Source organism: Pan paniscus, chromosome 20, assembly GCF_029289425.2.
Source record: "Pan paniscus chromosome 20, NHGRI_mPanPan1-v2.0_pri, whole genome shotgun sequence".
In the NCBI taxonomy this organism is placed as follows: domain Eukaryota; kingdom Metazoa; phylum Chordata; class Mammalia; order Primates; family Hominidae; genus Pan; species Pan paniscus.
In genome coordinates this window covers 18,660,534-18,675,387 of record NC_073269.2, presented here as the reverse complement: position 1 = coordinate 18,675,387, position 14,854 = coordinate 18,660,534, and the positions used below count along the sequence as shown (strand labels likewise).

Sequence of the window (14,854 nt, the reverse complement as noted above, 5' to 3'; positions counted from 1 at the left end):
AGTTAGTGAGGGGTGGAGGAGCTGACCTACAACTGCTCATGCTAAACCTTGTTCCCTTGTCCTCTGAGCTATACTGTTTTGGGTTGTATGCATTTGACTTAAAAGACCATGAGACCCCAGAGAAATCTTTTTTTTTTTTTGAGGCGGAGTCTCGCTCTGTTGCCTGGGCTGGAGTGCAGTGGCGCGATCTCGGCTCACTGCAAGCTCCGCCTCCCGGGTTCACGCCATTCTCCTGCCTCAGCCTCCCGAGTAACTGGGACTACAGGCGCCCGCCACCACACCTGGCTAATTTTTTTTGTATTTTTAGTAGAAACGGGGTTTCACCATGTTAGCCAAGATGGTCTCCATCTCCTGACCTCGTGATCCGCCCGTCTCGGCCTCCCAAAGTGCTGGGATTACAGGCGTGAGCCACTGCGCCCGGCCTAACCCCAGAGAAATCTTTAAAGAGGGCAGGGTGTTTGAGAATGGGCTGGAGTGAGGGTCAGTAAGACCCTGAGACAGAGCAGGGATCCCCTTTTTTACGGGACCCCAAGCATGGAAACAAAGGAAATTTCTGAGTTCCTTCAAGGGAAATTCCAGGCCCCTAGCTAGCCTTGAGAAGTAAATAAGTAACTTGTTAAACAAAAAAGTCATAATGATCCAAAACAAAAGCTAAGGAAGTTAGAGTCCCAGAGATGTTTGGTTTCCCTATAGAAATTAAAGATAACATCTTAACATATGTCCCTGAATTGTCTTTCAGAGTCTTGGAAACCCCAGATAAGGGGGAAGTGAAGACTAAACTTTATGTCCCTTTTGTTCCAAGTTTCCTCCTGAGGGGCTTGGAGAAAGTTACTTCCCCTAACCAGTTGACATGTTTCTACTGACTCGAAATTTTTAAACAAAGCTTCTCTTCCTTAATCCATTGCAAATCAGAAGATGTTTAAATCTTTTTCTTTTCTTTTCTTTTTTTTTTGAGACTAAGTCTCTGTTGCCCAAGCTGGAGTCCTGTGGCGTGATCTTGGCTCACTGCAACCTTCACCTCTCGGGTTCAAGTGATTCTCCTGCCTCAGCTTCCCAAGTAGCTGGGATTACAGGCACCTGCCACCATGCCCAGCTAATTTTTGTATCTATAGTAGAGACGAGGTTTCACTATGCTGGCCAGGCTGGCTTGAACTCCTGACTTCGTGATCCACCCGCCTCGGCCTCCCAAAGTGTTGGGATTACAGGCGTGAGCCACTGCGCCCAGCCTTTCTATTTTTTTCTTTTTCTTTTTTTTCCTGAGACTGAGTCTTGCTGTCACCCAGGCTGGAGTGCAGTGGCGTGGTCTCGGCTCACTGCAACCTCAACCTCCCAGGTTCAAGCGATTCTCCTGCCTCAGCCTCCCGAGTAGCGAGGATCACAGGCATGTGCCACCACATCCAGCTAATTTTTGTATTTTTAGTAGAGACAGGGCTTCGTCATGTTGGCCAGGCTGGTCTTGAACTCCTGACCTCAGGTGATCCTCCCATCTTGGCCTCCCAAAGTGTTGGGATTACAGGCGTAAGCCACCGCGCCCAGCCTTTCTATTTTTTTCTTTTTCTTTTTTTTCCTGAGACTGAGTCTTGCTGTCGCCCAGGCTGGAGTACAGTGGCATGATCTCGGCTCACTGCAACCTCAACTTCCCAGGTTCAAGCGATTCTCCTGCCTCAGCCTCCCGAGTAGCAAGGATCACAGGCATGTGCCACCACATCCGGCTAATGTTTGTATTTTTAGTAGAGACAGGGCTTTGTCATGTTGGCCAGGCTGGTCTCGAACTCCTGACCTCAGGTAATCCTCCCATCTTGGCCTCCCAAAGTATTAGGATTACAGGCGTGAGCCACCGTGCCCTGCCTAGATGTTTAAATCTATCTACGACCTGTAAGCCCCCACTTTAAGATATCCTGCCTTTTTAAGTGGAAACCAATGTGTAATCTCCATGCATTGATTTATGATTTTGCTTGTAGCTTCTGGTTTACTGAAATTTACACCTGCCTTAAAAAACCCCCACCTGCAAGCCACTGGTGATTTCAGGTCTTAAGCATGAGCTGCCCTGATTCTCCTTGCATGGTGCCCTGCAATAAGCACCTTTCTTTCTATCACTGCAAAGACCTTAGTGTGGGTATCTGGTTTTACTGTGCTGGGTGAGCAGACCTCAGTTGGTTTCTGTAAGAACTCCTGTAAGAAGGGACCTCTGACCTGGATGAGGCAGAATGAGTCAAGTGGGGGGTGTGCTGTAGGGGGGTGTGCTGTAGGGAGGCCTGCTCATGGATCCCCAGGAATGAGAGGGAACTGCATTTCACCCCAATAATCTCACTCAGTCCATCTGGATTTTGCTTGAGCCCTTGTCTTGTACCTGAACCAAGAGTTAGTGACTGAAAAGGCACAGAATGTCATCTTGGGAGCAGTACTTCCTAGAGAGGGGAGAATGAGAAGCCTTGGCTTGTAGAGTCTCACTGTTACTACTTAATGCACAGGGCAAGTGATGGAGCCTGAACATCAGCCTGGGATACAAAGAGGCTGTTCTATAAAGATACCAAATGCAGGCCAGTTCTGGTGGGGCCAAAGGAATTGATACAGGGAAAGGAAGGCATAGGGCAAAGGGAAAACTTCCCTTTCACCTTCTGAAGTTTCACTGAAATGAGCTGACAATAGACAAATTAACAAAAGAAAGGGCACAGACATTTATGCGTAAGCATGGGAGCCATATAAAATGTGAGACTCGTAATCCCAGCTACTTGGGAGGCTGAGGCAGGAGAATCGCTTGAACCCGGGAGGCGGAGGTTGCAGTGAGCCGAGATTGCACCACTGCACTCCAGCGCTGGCGACAGTGAGACTCCATCTCAAAAAAAAAAAAAAAAAAAAAGTGAGACTCAAAGAAGGACCAGATGGTTGTGAGTTAAATACTGTCTTCCTAGGGGAGAGAGAAATGGGGAATGTAGGCAATTTTGAGGGGAAATGAATGATGTTCAGGGGAACTGATGAAGCCCAGTGAACAGACAGTGGCCTGGGACAAAGTTCCTCTGAGCTCTTGGGGAGGCGACAGAAAGGTGAGGGGCAGAACTTCACTGTGAACAAAGGCTGTCTTATTATGTAGATAAAGTCTCCCATGTAATCTCTCCAAGCTGCCCACAGAAGAGTAGATGAAGTCTGTTTGGACATGATGCCAATTTTTAGTCTTTTCTCTTTGCCAATGGTTAATATTTCCTGGATATTTGATGAGATTCTTAGGGAGGAGTCATCTTAAGACAACTGCATTTCTTTTGGAAGAAGTTTTCATCAGTCAAATAAGGGAACTTCCAAAGAGAGCCCCTCCCTGTGCTTGGGAGATGGGGAGAAACAAGAGAAAGTTAGGAAGTTCTTGGTTCTGAGGCAGCTTATAAGGCCCTCCAATAGCTTCTTTTTTTTTGTTTTGTTTTGTTTTTTTTTGAGACAGGGTCTCCACTGTCACCCAGGCTGAAGTGCAGTAGTGCAATCACTGCAGCCTTGAACTCCCAGGTTCAAGCCATCCTCACACCTCAGCTTTTTGAGTAGTTGGGACCATAGGCACCATGCCTAGCTAATTTTTTTTTTTTAAATTTGTAGAAATGAGGTCTTCCTGCGTTGCCCAGGTTACTCTTGGGCTCCTGTGCTCAAGTCATCCTCCCACCACTCCAGCCTGGGCATCAAAGAAAGACCCCATCTCTTAAAAAAAAATTTCTGGCCAGGCATGGTGGCTCACACCTGTAATCCCAGCACTTCGGGAGGCTGAGGTGGGCCGATCATGAGGTCAGGGGTTTGAGATCAGCCTGACCAACACGGTGAAACCCCATCTCTACTAAAAATACAAAAATTAGCCAGGCATGGTGGCGTGCACCTGTAATCCCAGCTACTCAGGAGGCTGAGGCAGGAGAATCACTTGAACCCAGGAGGCAGAGGTTGCAGTGAGCTGAGATCACGCCATTGCACTGCAGCTTGGGCAACAAGAGCGAAACTCTGTCTCAAAAAAAAAAAAAAAAAAAAAAAAAAAAAGAAATCTATAAAAGCCAAAGGCCTCCAGCCAGCACAAAGAAAGAAACAGACATCTGGAAAGACTAATTAAAGCCTACCTGGTTTTGACAATATATTACTTATCTCTGGTTGCGTAACAAATTACCCCAAAGTATAGAGGCCTAAAACATTTATTATCTCACTGTTTCTTTGGGTCAGGAATCTGGGTGTGGCTTAGCTGAACCCTATGCGCAGGGCTGCAATTGAGGGTTGGATGTGCTCATATGAAGAGGGTAGGGCTGGGCAGACATCCCAAATGGCTTTGATCACAGCCACAAACCAAATATAAAAATGTCTAAGGCCGGGCACGGTGGCTCACGCCTATAATCCCAGCACTTTGGGAGCCCAAGGGAGGCAGATCGCAAGGTCAGGAGTTCAAGACCAGCCTGACCAATATGGTGAAACCCCATCTCCACTAAAAATACAAAGATTAGCCGGGCGTGGTGGCGCATGCATGTAATCCCAGCTATTCGGGAGGCTGAGGCAGGAGAATTGGTTGAACCCGGAGGCAGAGGTTGCAGTGAGCCAAGATTGCGCCACTACACTCTAGCCTGGGTGACAGAGCGAGACTCCATCACATAAAAAACAAACAAACAAACAAACAAAAAACGTCTAACTGGCTGGGCATGGTGGTTCATGCCTGTAACCCCAGTGCTTTGAGAGGCAAAAGCGGGAGGATCACTTGAGGCCAGGAGGTCAAGACCAGCCTCGGCAACATGGTGAGACCCCTGTCTCTACAAAAAATAAAAAATTAGCCAGGCATAGTGGCACGTGCCTGTAGTCCAAGCTACTCAAGAGGCTGAGGTGGAAAGATTGCTTGAGCTTAGAAGGTGGAGGCTGCAGTGAGCCATGATCTCATCACTGTACTCGGCCTGGGTGACAGAGCAAGATTCTGTCTCAAACAAAAATAAATTAAAATTTCTAACTTATGTTAGTTTGCTGAGAGTGATGGCTTCCAGTTTCATGCATGTCCCTGCAAAGGACATGAACTCAATTTTTTATGGCTGCATGGTAGTCCATGGTATATATGTGCCACATTTTCTTAATCCAGTGATAGCATTGGTGGGCATTTGGGTTGGTTCCAAGTATTTGCTATTGTAAATAGTAATGCAGTAAACATACAGAAACCAAACACCGCATGTTCTCACTCATAAGTGGGAGTTGAACAATGAGAACGCGTGGACACAGGGAGGGGAACATCACACACTGGGGCCTGTCAGGGAATGGGGGCCAAGGGGAGGAAGAGCATTAGGACAAATACGTAATGCATGTGGGGCTTAAAACCTAGATGATGGATTGACAGGTGCAGCAAACCACCACAGCACATATATAGCTATGTAACAAACCTGCACGTTCTGCACATGTATCCCAGAACTTAAAAAAAAAAATCTAACTTATTTGACCTGCTTTCTGAGCTCTAATTGGTGACTGGAAGGATAAAGAAGCCAGGACTAGACTCAAACTTTGGGTTCCTAGAGAGGAGAAGGAGCTGGAGGCCTGGTATGTGGGAAGAGGGGTTGGATCTCTGTGGCCCACAAAGGCAGGAATAAGGCCAGTGGTGCCAGTATCAGGGAGGTGGGTTCCAACCACAACCACACATTTTAACAAACCGAGGGAGTGTTTGCCATAGCTAGAGCTTCCAAATCCATAGAGTAGAGTTGAAGGAATAAAGAATTAGAGTTTCCAGCTAATGTGAATGTATACAGCTCTCTTAGAGGTCAAATATCAAAACATATTAAAGAATGCACTAGTAAGACAATGAGCTTAGGCAACACAAGGAGACCCTGTCTCTATAAAAAAGTTAAAATAAAAATATGTCAGCTGGGTGTGGTGGCATGTACCTGTAGTCCCAGCTACTCGGGAGGCTGAGGCAGGAGGATTGCTCGAGCCCAGGTGTTTGAGGCTGCAGTGAGCTGTGATCGCACCATGGTACTTCAGTATGGGTGACAGAGAGACCCTGTCTCTTAAAAAAGTTAAAGACAATGGAGAGCTATATGTATTTGAGTGCAACTGATTTATATAAATAACCATAAATCCATTTGTTTGTTTGTTTATTTATTTATTTAGAGATGGAGTCTTGCTCTGTCGCCCAGGCTGGAGTGCAGTGGTGCAATCTCGGCTCACTGCCACCTCTGTCTCCCGGGTTCAACCAATTCTCCTGTCTTAGCCTCCCAAGTAGCTGGGATTACAGGTGCCCACCACCATGCACAGCTAATTTTTTTTTTTTTTTTTTTTTGAGACGGAGTCTCGCTCTGTCATCCAGGCTGGAGTGCAGTAGTGGCTCGATCTCGGCTCACTGCAAGCTCCGCCTCCTGGGTTCACACCATTCTCCTGCCTCAGCCTCCTGAGTAGCTGGGACTATAGGCGCCCACCACCATGCCCGGCTAATTTTTGTATTTTTAGTAGAGACGGGGTTTCACCGTGTTAGCCAGGATAGTCTCGATCTCCTGACCTCGTGATCTGCCCGCCTTGGCCTCCCAAAGGGCTGGGATTACAGGCGTGAGCCACCACGCCCGGCTTTTTTGTATTTTTAATAGAGATGGGGTTTCACCATGTTGGCCAGGCTGGTTTTGAACTCCTGATCTCAAGTGATCTGCCCGCCTTGGCCTTCTAAAGTGCTAGGATTACAGGTGTGAGCCACCGTACCCAGCCTTATTTTGTTTTTATCTGGCAAAGGAACTCAACACAAGAAACTTCTGTTAGGTAAGCAGTCAGTCAAAAGAGTTTTAAACACATGTGAAGAAATGGATACCAAGAATCAGAAGAAAATCAATCCATAACAGTGACAATCTATGATGACAATGATGTAAGAGCTGTGATGATGCCATAATGATGGATGATGTCATTCCACCTGACTTTTCATCCCCTTTTCCACTTCTTCTGCTCATCCACTGAAATTTCCCTGGGGCCCAAGGCCATGATGAAGAGGAAACTTCCCAGAACAGACATGGCATGGAAAAGTCATGCTTCACTAATTAGTGGAAAGCTAGGTTTTGAGGGACAGTCCAAAAGACACCCTGAGCTTTTTCAGTTGAGGAGAAACATTTGAGTCACAAGAATCACTGTGTCCAGCTTGGTCTAGAACCCAATGGCTACTGGGATACTCAACACCAAGGGGCAGATGGCCTGTTTCGAAGCAGGGAAGGCCAGAAGAGTGATCATTCTGATAGATTCATCCATACAAAGAGCTAGCAGCACTTTGTTGGCATTCCTGAAGCTTATTTACCTTTGGAAAACTGTCTCATTTATATTATTTCCCAAGGGCATGGAGTATGGTCTAGAACTGTCCAATAGGAGACTAACCAGCTACATCTGGCTAACTTAAATTTATTTATTTATTTTTTGAGATGGAGTCTTGCTCTGTCGCTCAGGCTGGAGTGCAGTGGCATGATCTCAGCTCACTGCAACCTCCACCTCCCAGGTTCCAGCGATTCCCCTGCCTCAGCCTCCTGAGTAGCTGGGATTACAGGCGCTCGCCGCCATGCCTGGCTAATTTTTGTATTTTTAGTAGAGACGGGGTTTCCCCATGTTGGCCAGGCTGGTCTCAAACTCCTGACCTCAGGTGATCTGCCTGCCTCAGCCTCTCAAAGTGCTGGGATTACAGGTGTAAGCCACCGTGTCCCACCAGCATCCACCTGCTTTTTTTTTTTTGAGACGGAGTCTTGCTCTGTCACCCAGGCAGGAGTGCAGTGGCATGATCTCGACTCACTGCAACCTCCACCTCCCAGGTTCAAGCGATTCTCCTGCCTCAGCCTCCTGAGTAGCTGGGATTACAGGTGTGTGCCACCACGCCCATCTAATTTTTGTATTTTTAGTAGAGACGGGATTTTGCCATGTTGGTCAGGCTGGTCTTGAACTCCTGACCTCGTGATCCACCTGCCTCGGCCTCCCAAGGTGCTGGGATTACAGGTGTGAGCCACCGCGCCCAGCCCTACCTGCTTTTCTATGTACTCTGCAGTTGTTGGATTAGGACAAAGGGCCAGAAGATTCTATGAACTACCCAGGAAGAGCAGGAACTTGAAGAATTGGGATCCTGCTCCTAGAAAATGGTCTGACCAGTATCATCCAAACTGAAGACACTAGAACAAAAGCTGAAGAGAGCAAAGAAGTGGCCAGGCACAGTGGATCATGCCTGTAATCCCAGCATTTTTGGGAGGCTGCAGTGGGAGGATCCCTTGAGCCCAGGGGTTCAAGACCAGCCTGTGAAACATAGTGAGATGCTCTACAAAAAAAGTTTAAAAACTAGGCTGGGTGTTGTCATGTGCTTATAGTCACAGATAGCATGGAGATTGAGGCAGGAAGATCAATTGAGCCCTGGAGTTTGAGGCTGCAGTGAGCTATGACTGTGCCACTGCACTTCAGCATGGGTGACAGAGCAAGACCCTCTTTTTTTTTTTTTTTTTTTTTTTGAGAATGAGTCTTGCTGTGTTGCTCAGGCTGGAGCACAGTGGCACGATCTCAGCTCACCGCAACCTCCGCCTCCTGGGTTCAAGCCATTCTCCTGCCTCAGCCTCCCGAGTAGCTAGGATCACAGCTTCCCACCACCTGGATAATTTTTGTATTTTTAGTAGACACGGGATTTCGCCATGTTGGCCAGGCTGGTCTCGAACTCCTGACCTCAGGTGATCCACCTGCCTCGGCTTCCCAAAGTGCTGGGACTACAGGCGTGAGCTACTGCACCTGGCCGAGACCCTGTCTCTTAAAAAAATGGAAAACAAAAGGGCAAAGACTGCCTATTTTGTTTATCACTGCATCCCCAACATTTAGAGCTACGTAGTAGCACTCAGTAAATACACTGAATGAATGAATCAATAAATGAATGAGGGAGTATTTGGGTAAGTACTTAGAGTATTTGGGTAAGTACGAAATAAAATTAGGCTGGGCACGGTGGCTTATGCCTATAATCCCAGCACTTTGGGAGGCCGAGGCAGGTGGATCATTTGAGGTCCAGAGTTCAAGACCAGCCTGGCCAACATGGAGAAAAACTGTCTCTACTAAAAAATACAAAAATTAGCCGGGCTTGGTGGCAGGTGCCTGTAATCCCAGCTACTTGGGAGGTTGAGGCAGGAGAATCACTTGAACCCAGCAGATGGAGGCTGCAGTGAGCCGAGATTGTGCCACTGCACTCCAGCCTGAGCGACAGAGTCAAACTCCGTCACAAAAAAAAAAAAAAGAAAGAAAGAAAAGCAGGTGGATGCTCTAGAGAATTAATTAAAGGGAGGAGCTATGGCTCTTTGTATACATATTAGCCAGGTCAGAAGAACTAATGATATTGGTATATCCTATAATTTACTTGGATATTCCTATATTCCAGACTTGGGATACTCCTAAAATACACACCACATCGTGGAGCAAGAGGCCATTTTTTTTTTTTTTTGAGATGGAGTCTCCCTCTGTCACCCAGGCTGGAGTGTAGTGGCGCGATCTCAGCTCACTGCAAGCTCTGCCTCCCAGGTTCATGCCATTCTCCTGCCTCAGCCTCCCGAGTAGCTGGGACTACAGGCACCCCCCACCACGCCCGGCTAATTTTCTGTATTTTTAGTAGAGATGGGGTTTCACCGTGTTAGCCAGGATGGTCTCGATCTCCTGACCTTGTGATCCGCCCGCCTTGGCTTCCCAAAGTGCTGGGATTACAGGCGTGAGCCACCGCGCCCGGCTGCAAGAGGCCAGTTTTAAATTTTATTTTTCCTCAGGCAAACCCCAGGGTGTCTTGTGCTTAAACACCATAATTTCCCACAAAGGAGCCCCTGCCACTGCTGTGTTAACCACCACCATAATTTACTCTTTAGCATCAGGAATAATAATGAGTTTGTCTGAGTGGTAACAACAGCTTGGAAGAGCTGACTCCAAAAGATGTGTTTAGGGGACTGGGCTGGGGGCTGGAGAAAAAAAAAAACCACAGACACTGGGGTGGCTGGGCGGCTTCAATAACTTCTGGTGGGGGACGGGGAGGGAGCATCCTGTCAGAATCTGGGTGTTTGTAAGTCCTTAGAAATCACCTCAACATCCTCATTTGACAGAGGGGAAAACAAGTCCAGGGAAAAGTTAAGTGATAATGTCACAGAGCTTGTAATGGTAGAACTGGGAACAGACTCAAGTCTCCTGATTTCTTGAGACAGAGTCTCGCTCTGTCTTCCAGGCTGGAGTGCGGTGGCGCAATCTCGGCTCACTGCAACCTCTGCCTCCCAGGTTCAAGCGATTCTCCTGCCTCAGCTGGGAGCAGCTGAGACTACAGGTGCCCACCACCATGCCCGACTAATTTTTTTGTATTTTTAGTAGAGATCGGGTTTCACCATGTTGGCCAGGCTGGTCTTGAACTCCTGACCTCAGGTGATCCACATGCCTAGGCTTCCCAAAGTGCTGCGATTACAGGCATGAGCCACTGTGCCCTGCTGAGGTCTCCTGATCCTTGGCCAGGGCCAGTTCCACTCAGTTGAACTGTTGATTACAATCATCCATTGTGTTTCATATAATCCAACTGGGTCAACCAGTTTCCAGAAAATCTGGCTATTTTAAGAATCTTGGCCAGGTGCAGAAGCTTGTGCCCATCCTAGCACTTTGGGAGGCTGAGGTGGGAGGATCACTTGAGCCCCAGGGAGTTTGAGACCAGCCTGGGCAACAAAGCGAGGCCTCACTTCTACAAAACAGAACCAAAACTAAAACCAAAAACCAATTAGCTGTGCACGGTGGAGCACACCTGTAATCCTAGCTACCTGGGAGGCTGAGGTGAGAGGACCCTTTGAGCCCAGGAGGTTGAGGCTGCAGTGAGCTATGTTTGCAGCACTGCACTCCAGGCTGGGTGGTAGAGTGAGAACCTGTCTTAAAACAAACAAAAAAAGGGCCGGGCGCGGTGGCTCACGCCTGTAATCCCAGCACTTCGGGAGGCCGAGGCGGGCGGATCACTTGAGGCCAGGAGTTCAAGACCAGCCTGGCCAACATGGTAAAACTCTGTCTCTACTAAAAATATAAAAATAGCCAGACGTGGTGGTACGTCCCTGTAATCCCAGCTACTTGGGAGGGTGAGGCAGGAGAATCACTTGAACCTGGTAGCAGAGGTTGCAGTGAGTGAAGATCGTGCCATTGCACTCCAGTCTGGGTGACAGAATGAGACTCCATCTCAAAAAAAAAAAAAAAGAATCTCTACAGTGAGAGAATTAATATAGTGTATACTTTCTGGTAGAGGACAATAGTTAAAGAATTCAAGACCAGGCGTGCTGGCTCACGCCTGTAATCTCAACAATTTGGGAAACTGAGGTGAGAGGGTCTCTTGAGGCCAAGAGTTTGAGACTAGCCTGGGCAACATAGTGAGACCCTGTCTCTACAAAAGATACAAAAATTAGCCAAGCAGGGTGGTGCATGCCTATAGTCCCAGCTACTAGGGAGGCTGAAGTGGGAGGATCCCTTGAGCTCAGGAGTTGGAGGCTACAGTGAGTCATGATTGCACCACTGTACTCCAGCCTGGGGAACAGAGTGAGATCCTGCCTCTCAAAATAAAATGAAACAAAAACAATAAAATAAAATATAGAATTCAAATCTATTTAGTGAAAACTAACAGATTTCTCTCTTTTAATTCTTGGCTCATGGCCAGTGTTTCTCAACAGGAGCCATCTTCACCCCTTCAGGGGCAATGTCTGGAGACATTTTTGGTTGTGACAAATTGGGTTGGGAGGGAGTGTTCATGGCGTCTAATGTTCGTTTTTTGTTTTTTTGAGATGGAGTTTCACTCTTGTTGCCCAGGTTGGAGTGCAATGGCATGATCTCGGCTCACTACAACCTCCACCTTCTGGGTTCATGCGATTCTCCTGCTTCAGCCTCCCGAGTAGCTGGGATTAGAGGCATGTGCCACCACGCCCAGCTAATTTTGTATGTTTAGTAGAGACAGGGTTTCTCCATGTTGGTCAGGCTGGTCTTGAACTCCTGACCTCAGGTGATCTGCCCACCTCGGCCTCCCAAAGTGCTGGGATTACAGGCGTCAGCCACCGTGCCTGGCCATGGCGTCTAATGAGCAGAGGCTGGATATGCTGCTCAACTTCTCACAGTGCACAGGACAGCCTTTGCACTACAAAGAATGATCCGGCCCCGAATGCCAGTAGTGCCAAGGTTAACAAACTCAGAAATCAAAGTAGCTCAGTTTGAACAGGAAGTTGGTGGGCCGTTTGACTAAAATGGAGATGCCAGGGCGGTGGCTCACGCCTGTAATCCCAGCACTTTGGGCGGCCGAGACGGGCGGATCACGAGGTCAGGAGATCGAGACCATCCTGGCTAACACGGTGAAACCCCGTCTCTACTAAAAATACAAAAAATTAGCCGGGCGTGGTGGCAGGCGCCTGTAGTCCCAGCTACTCGGGAGGCTGAGGCAGGAGAATGGCATGAAACCGGGAGGCGGAGCTTGCAGTGAGCCGAGATCGTGCCACTGCACTCCAGCCTGGGCCACAGAGCGGGACTCCGTCTCAAAAAAAAAGAATTTTCCAGCAAGGCCGGGTGTGGTGGCTCATGTCTGTAATCCCAGCACTTTGGGAGGCTGAGACAGGCGGATCACGAGGTCAGGAGATCGAGACTATCCTGGCTAACACCATGAAACCCCGTCTCTACTAAATATAGAAAAAATTAGCCGGGTGAGGTGGCGGGCACCTGTAGTCCCAGCTACTCGGAAGGCTGAGGCAGGAGAATGGCGTGAACCCGGGAGGCAGAGCTTGCAGTGAGCCGAGATCGCGCCACTGCACTCCAGCCTGGGTGACAGAGCAAGACCCCGTCTCAAAAAAAAAAAAAAATTTCAAAAGGTATGCATTTTTTATGCCGGGTGCAGTTGCTCGTGCCTGTAATCCCAGCACTTCGGGAGGAAGAGGCAGGTGGATCACTTGAGGTCAGGAGTTTGAGACCAGTCTGGCCAACACGGTGAAACCCGGTCTCTACTAAAAATACAGAAATTAGCTGAGTGTGGTGGTGCATGCCTGTAGTCCCAGCTACTGGGAGGCTAAGGCAGGAGAGCTGCTTGGACCGGGAAAGCAGAGGTTGCAGTGAGCCGAGATCGTGCCACTGTACTCCAGCCTGGGCAACAGAGTGAGACTCTGTCGCAAAAAAAAAAAAGAAAGTGTGCACTTTTTTTTTTTTTTTAAGGAGACAAGGATCTCACTATGTTGCCCAGGAGGGATTGGCACTCCTGGGCTAAAGCGATCCTCCTGCCTCAGCCTTCCAAGTAGCTGAGACTACAGACTTGGGCCACCAGGCCTGTCAAGGTTAGCATCTTTGAGCTCCTAAGTCCAACACTATCGCCATCACTTTTATGGTCCGGATGGCGTTTGGGGCATTTTGGGCATTTTATTTCTTGCCTTCATTCCTTCTCCCCACCCTTAATATTTAAATATTATCTTACTCCCTCTGCTGAGATAGGTACAAGGCTCATCCCACCTCTGGATTCTCCAGTGAGGGTTACTCCAGGGTGGGCCTCTTCCCCTTCACGTCCTGCCAGGCAATCCCCTTGGGGCGAGTCATAACTTTTCTGGACCTCAGTTTCCTTCCCTGTAAAATAAGAACAATAATAATACTTCGTCGGGCTGTTGTCGGGGACTCTTCAGCCCACCACTCCCACCCCGAAGTCCTACCCAGCGCTCACCACAAAGCCTACCTTCTTCTGAGTTCTCTGAATCCTCAAAGCCTCCTCTGAGATAGAGGCTGTGAACCCCTTTCCTACAAATGGGGAAACTGAGGCTGGGAGACCCGAGAACTGGACCATGATCTCAAACCTTTGAGGGAGGGAGCTACCCTGGAAGGCGATGATCGTCTCCAGAGCCCTCCCAAGGGCGCTCAGTACCAAGTGGGCACCCAGAGAAGTTTTCTTATCCCTCTTGGCCCCCTCGGATCCTAACTCCCAGCTCGGCGAGGACGCTGGAAGCGGGTTCAGCCTTCGCTGGTTGAAGCCAGCTCCGAGGCGCATGCGCAAATGAGCGCGCGCGGTGGCCTGTGGGAGGCTAGCTGTGAGCCCGAAGCTCAGCCCAGACGCCGGCGCTGTTGTCAGGGCGACCGGAGTGGGGCGGGGCCAGAACGTGGCCAAGCCTTTACTCGTTCTTCAATGGCCCCTTGTTTTCACGGGGCCAAACTTCTCTTAATTGTTCTTTGTTGTTAGTTCGTTCCCTTCCTCGATGGACAGAAGCTGACTTGTAGCGTGTGTCTACCGAAGGACAGGCAGAAGCAGGAGGATCTCGGCCATGATTAAGCGCCGGTGGAGACCTCTGAGTCAATTCGGTTCATATACACGTGTCAATTTTTTTTTTCTTTCCTCTTTTGCCTTTGAGTAATCTGTAATTTATTAGCGACATCTATAATTTATCTCACTTCTCCAGCCAGATCTTGCTTAGGCAAAACTGCAAACCTGAAGTTTGCAGAAATGACTCAGTGGTGACTAATTCCATTAGGAAAGCATTCTTCACAAAAGAGTTCACAGCAGGATTTCTTTAAATAGAAAACTTCCTCAGTGCCCTGAAAACGATTCATTTTATATAAAACACATTTGGATACCGGATCCTCTTTTCTCTTCACTTTTTTTTTGAGACTGAATCTTGCTCTGTCGCCTAGGCTGGAGTGCAGTGGTGCGATCTTGGCTCACTGCAACCTCTGCCTCCCGGGTTCAAGCAATTCTCCTGCTTCAGCCTCCCGAGTAGCTGGGACTTCAAGTGCCCGCCACCATGCCCGGCTAATTTTTGTACTTTTAGTAGAGACGGGGTTTCACCATATTGGCCAGGCTGTTCTGGGACTCCTGATCTTGTGATCTGCCCACCTCGGCTTCCCAAAGTGCTGGGATTACAGGCGTGAACCACCGCGTCCGGCCTATTGT

At 48.5% G+C, this 14,854-nt stretch overlaps 1 protein-coding gene across 1 annotated transcript in view; it reads right to left on the bottom strand.

Annotated features, from left to right (window-relative positions):
- YJU2B (YJU2 splicing factor homolog B) overlaps nt 1–14,000 on the bottom strand; it is a 32,048-nt gene extending 18,048 nt beyond the window's left edge. Inside the window, exons 1-2 of the mRNA XM_008967696.5 lie at nt 13,649–14,000; nt 13,432–13,542 (exon numbers count right to left, since the gene is read on the bottom strand). The gene's annotated coding sequence lies outside the window, so the exon portion shown is untranslated. The remainder of the gene's footprint in view (nt 1–13,431; nt 13,543–13,648) is intronic.
- Nucleotides 14,001–14,854: the final 854 nt, after the last annotated feature.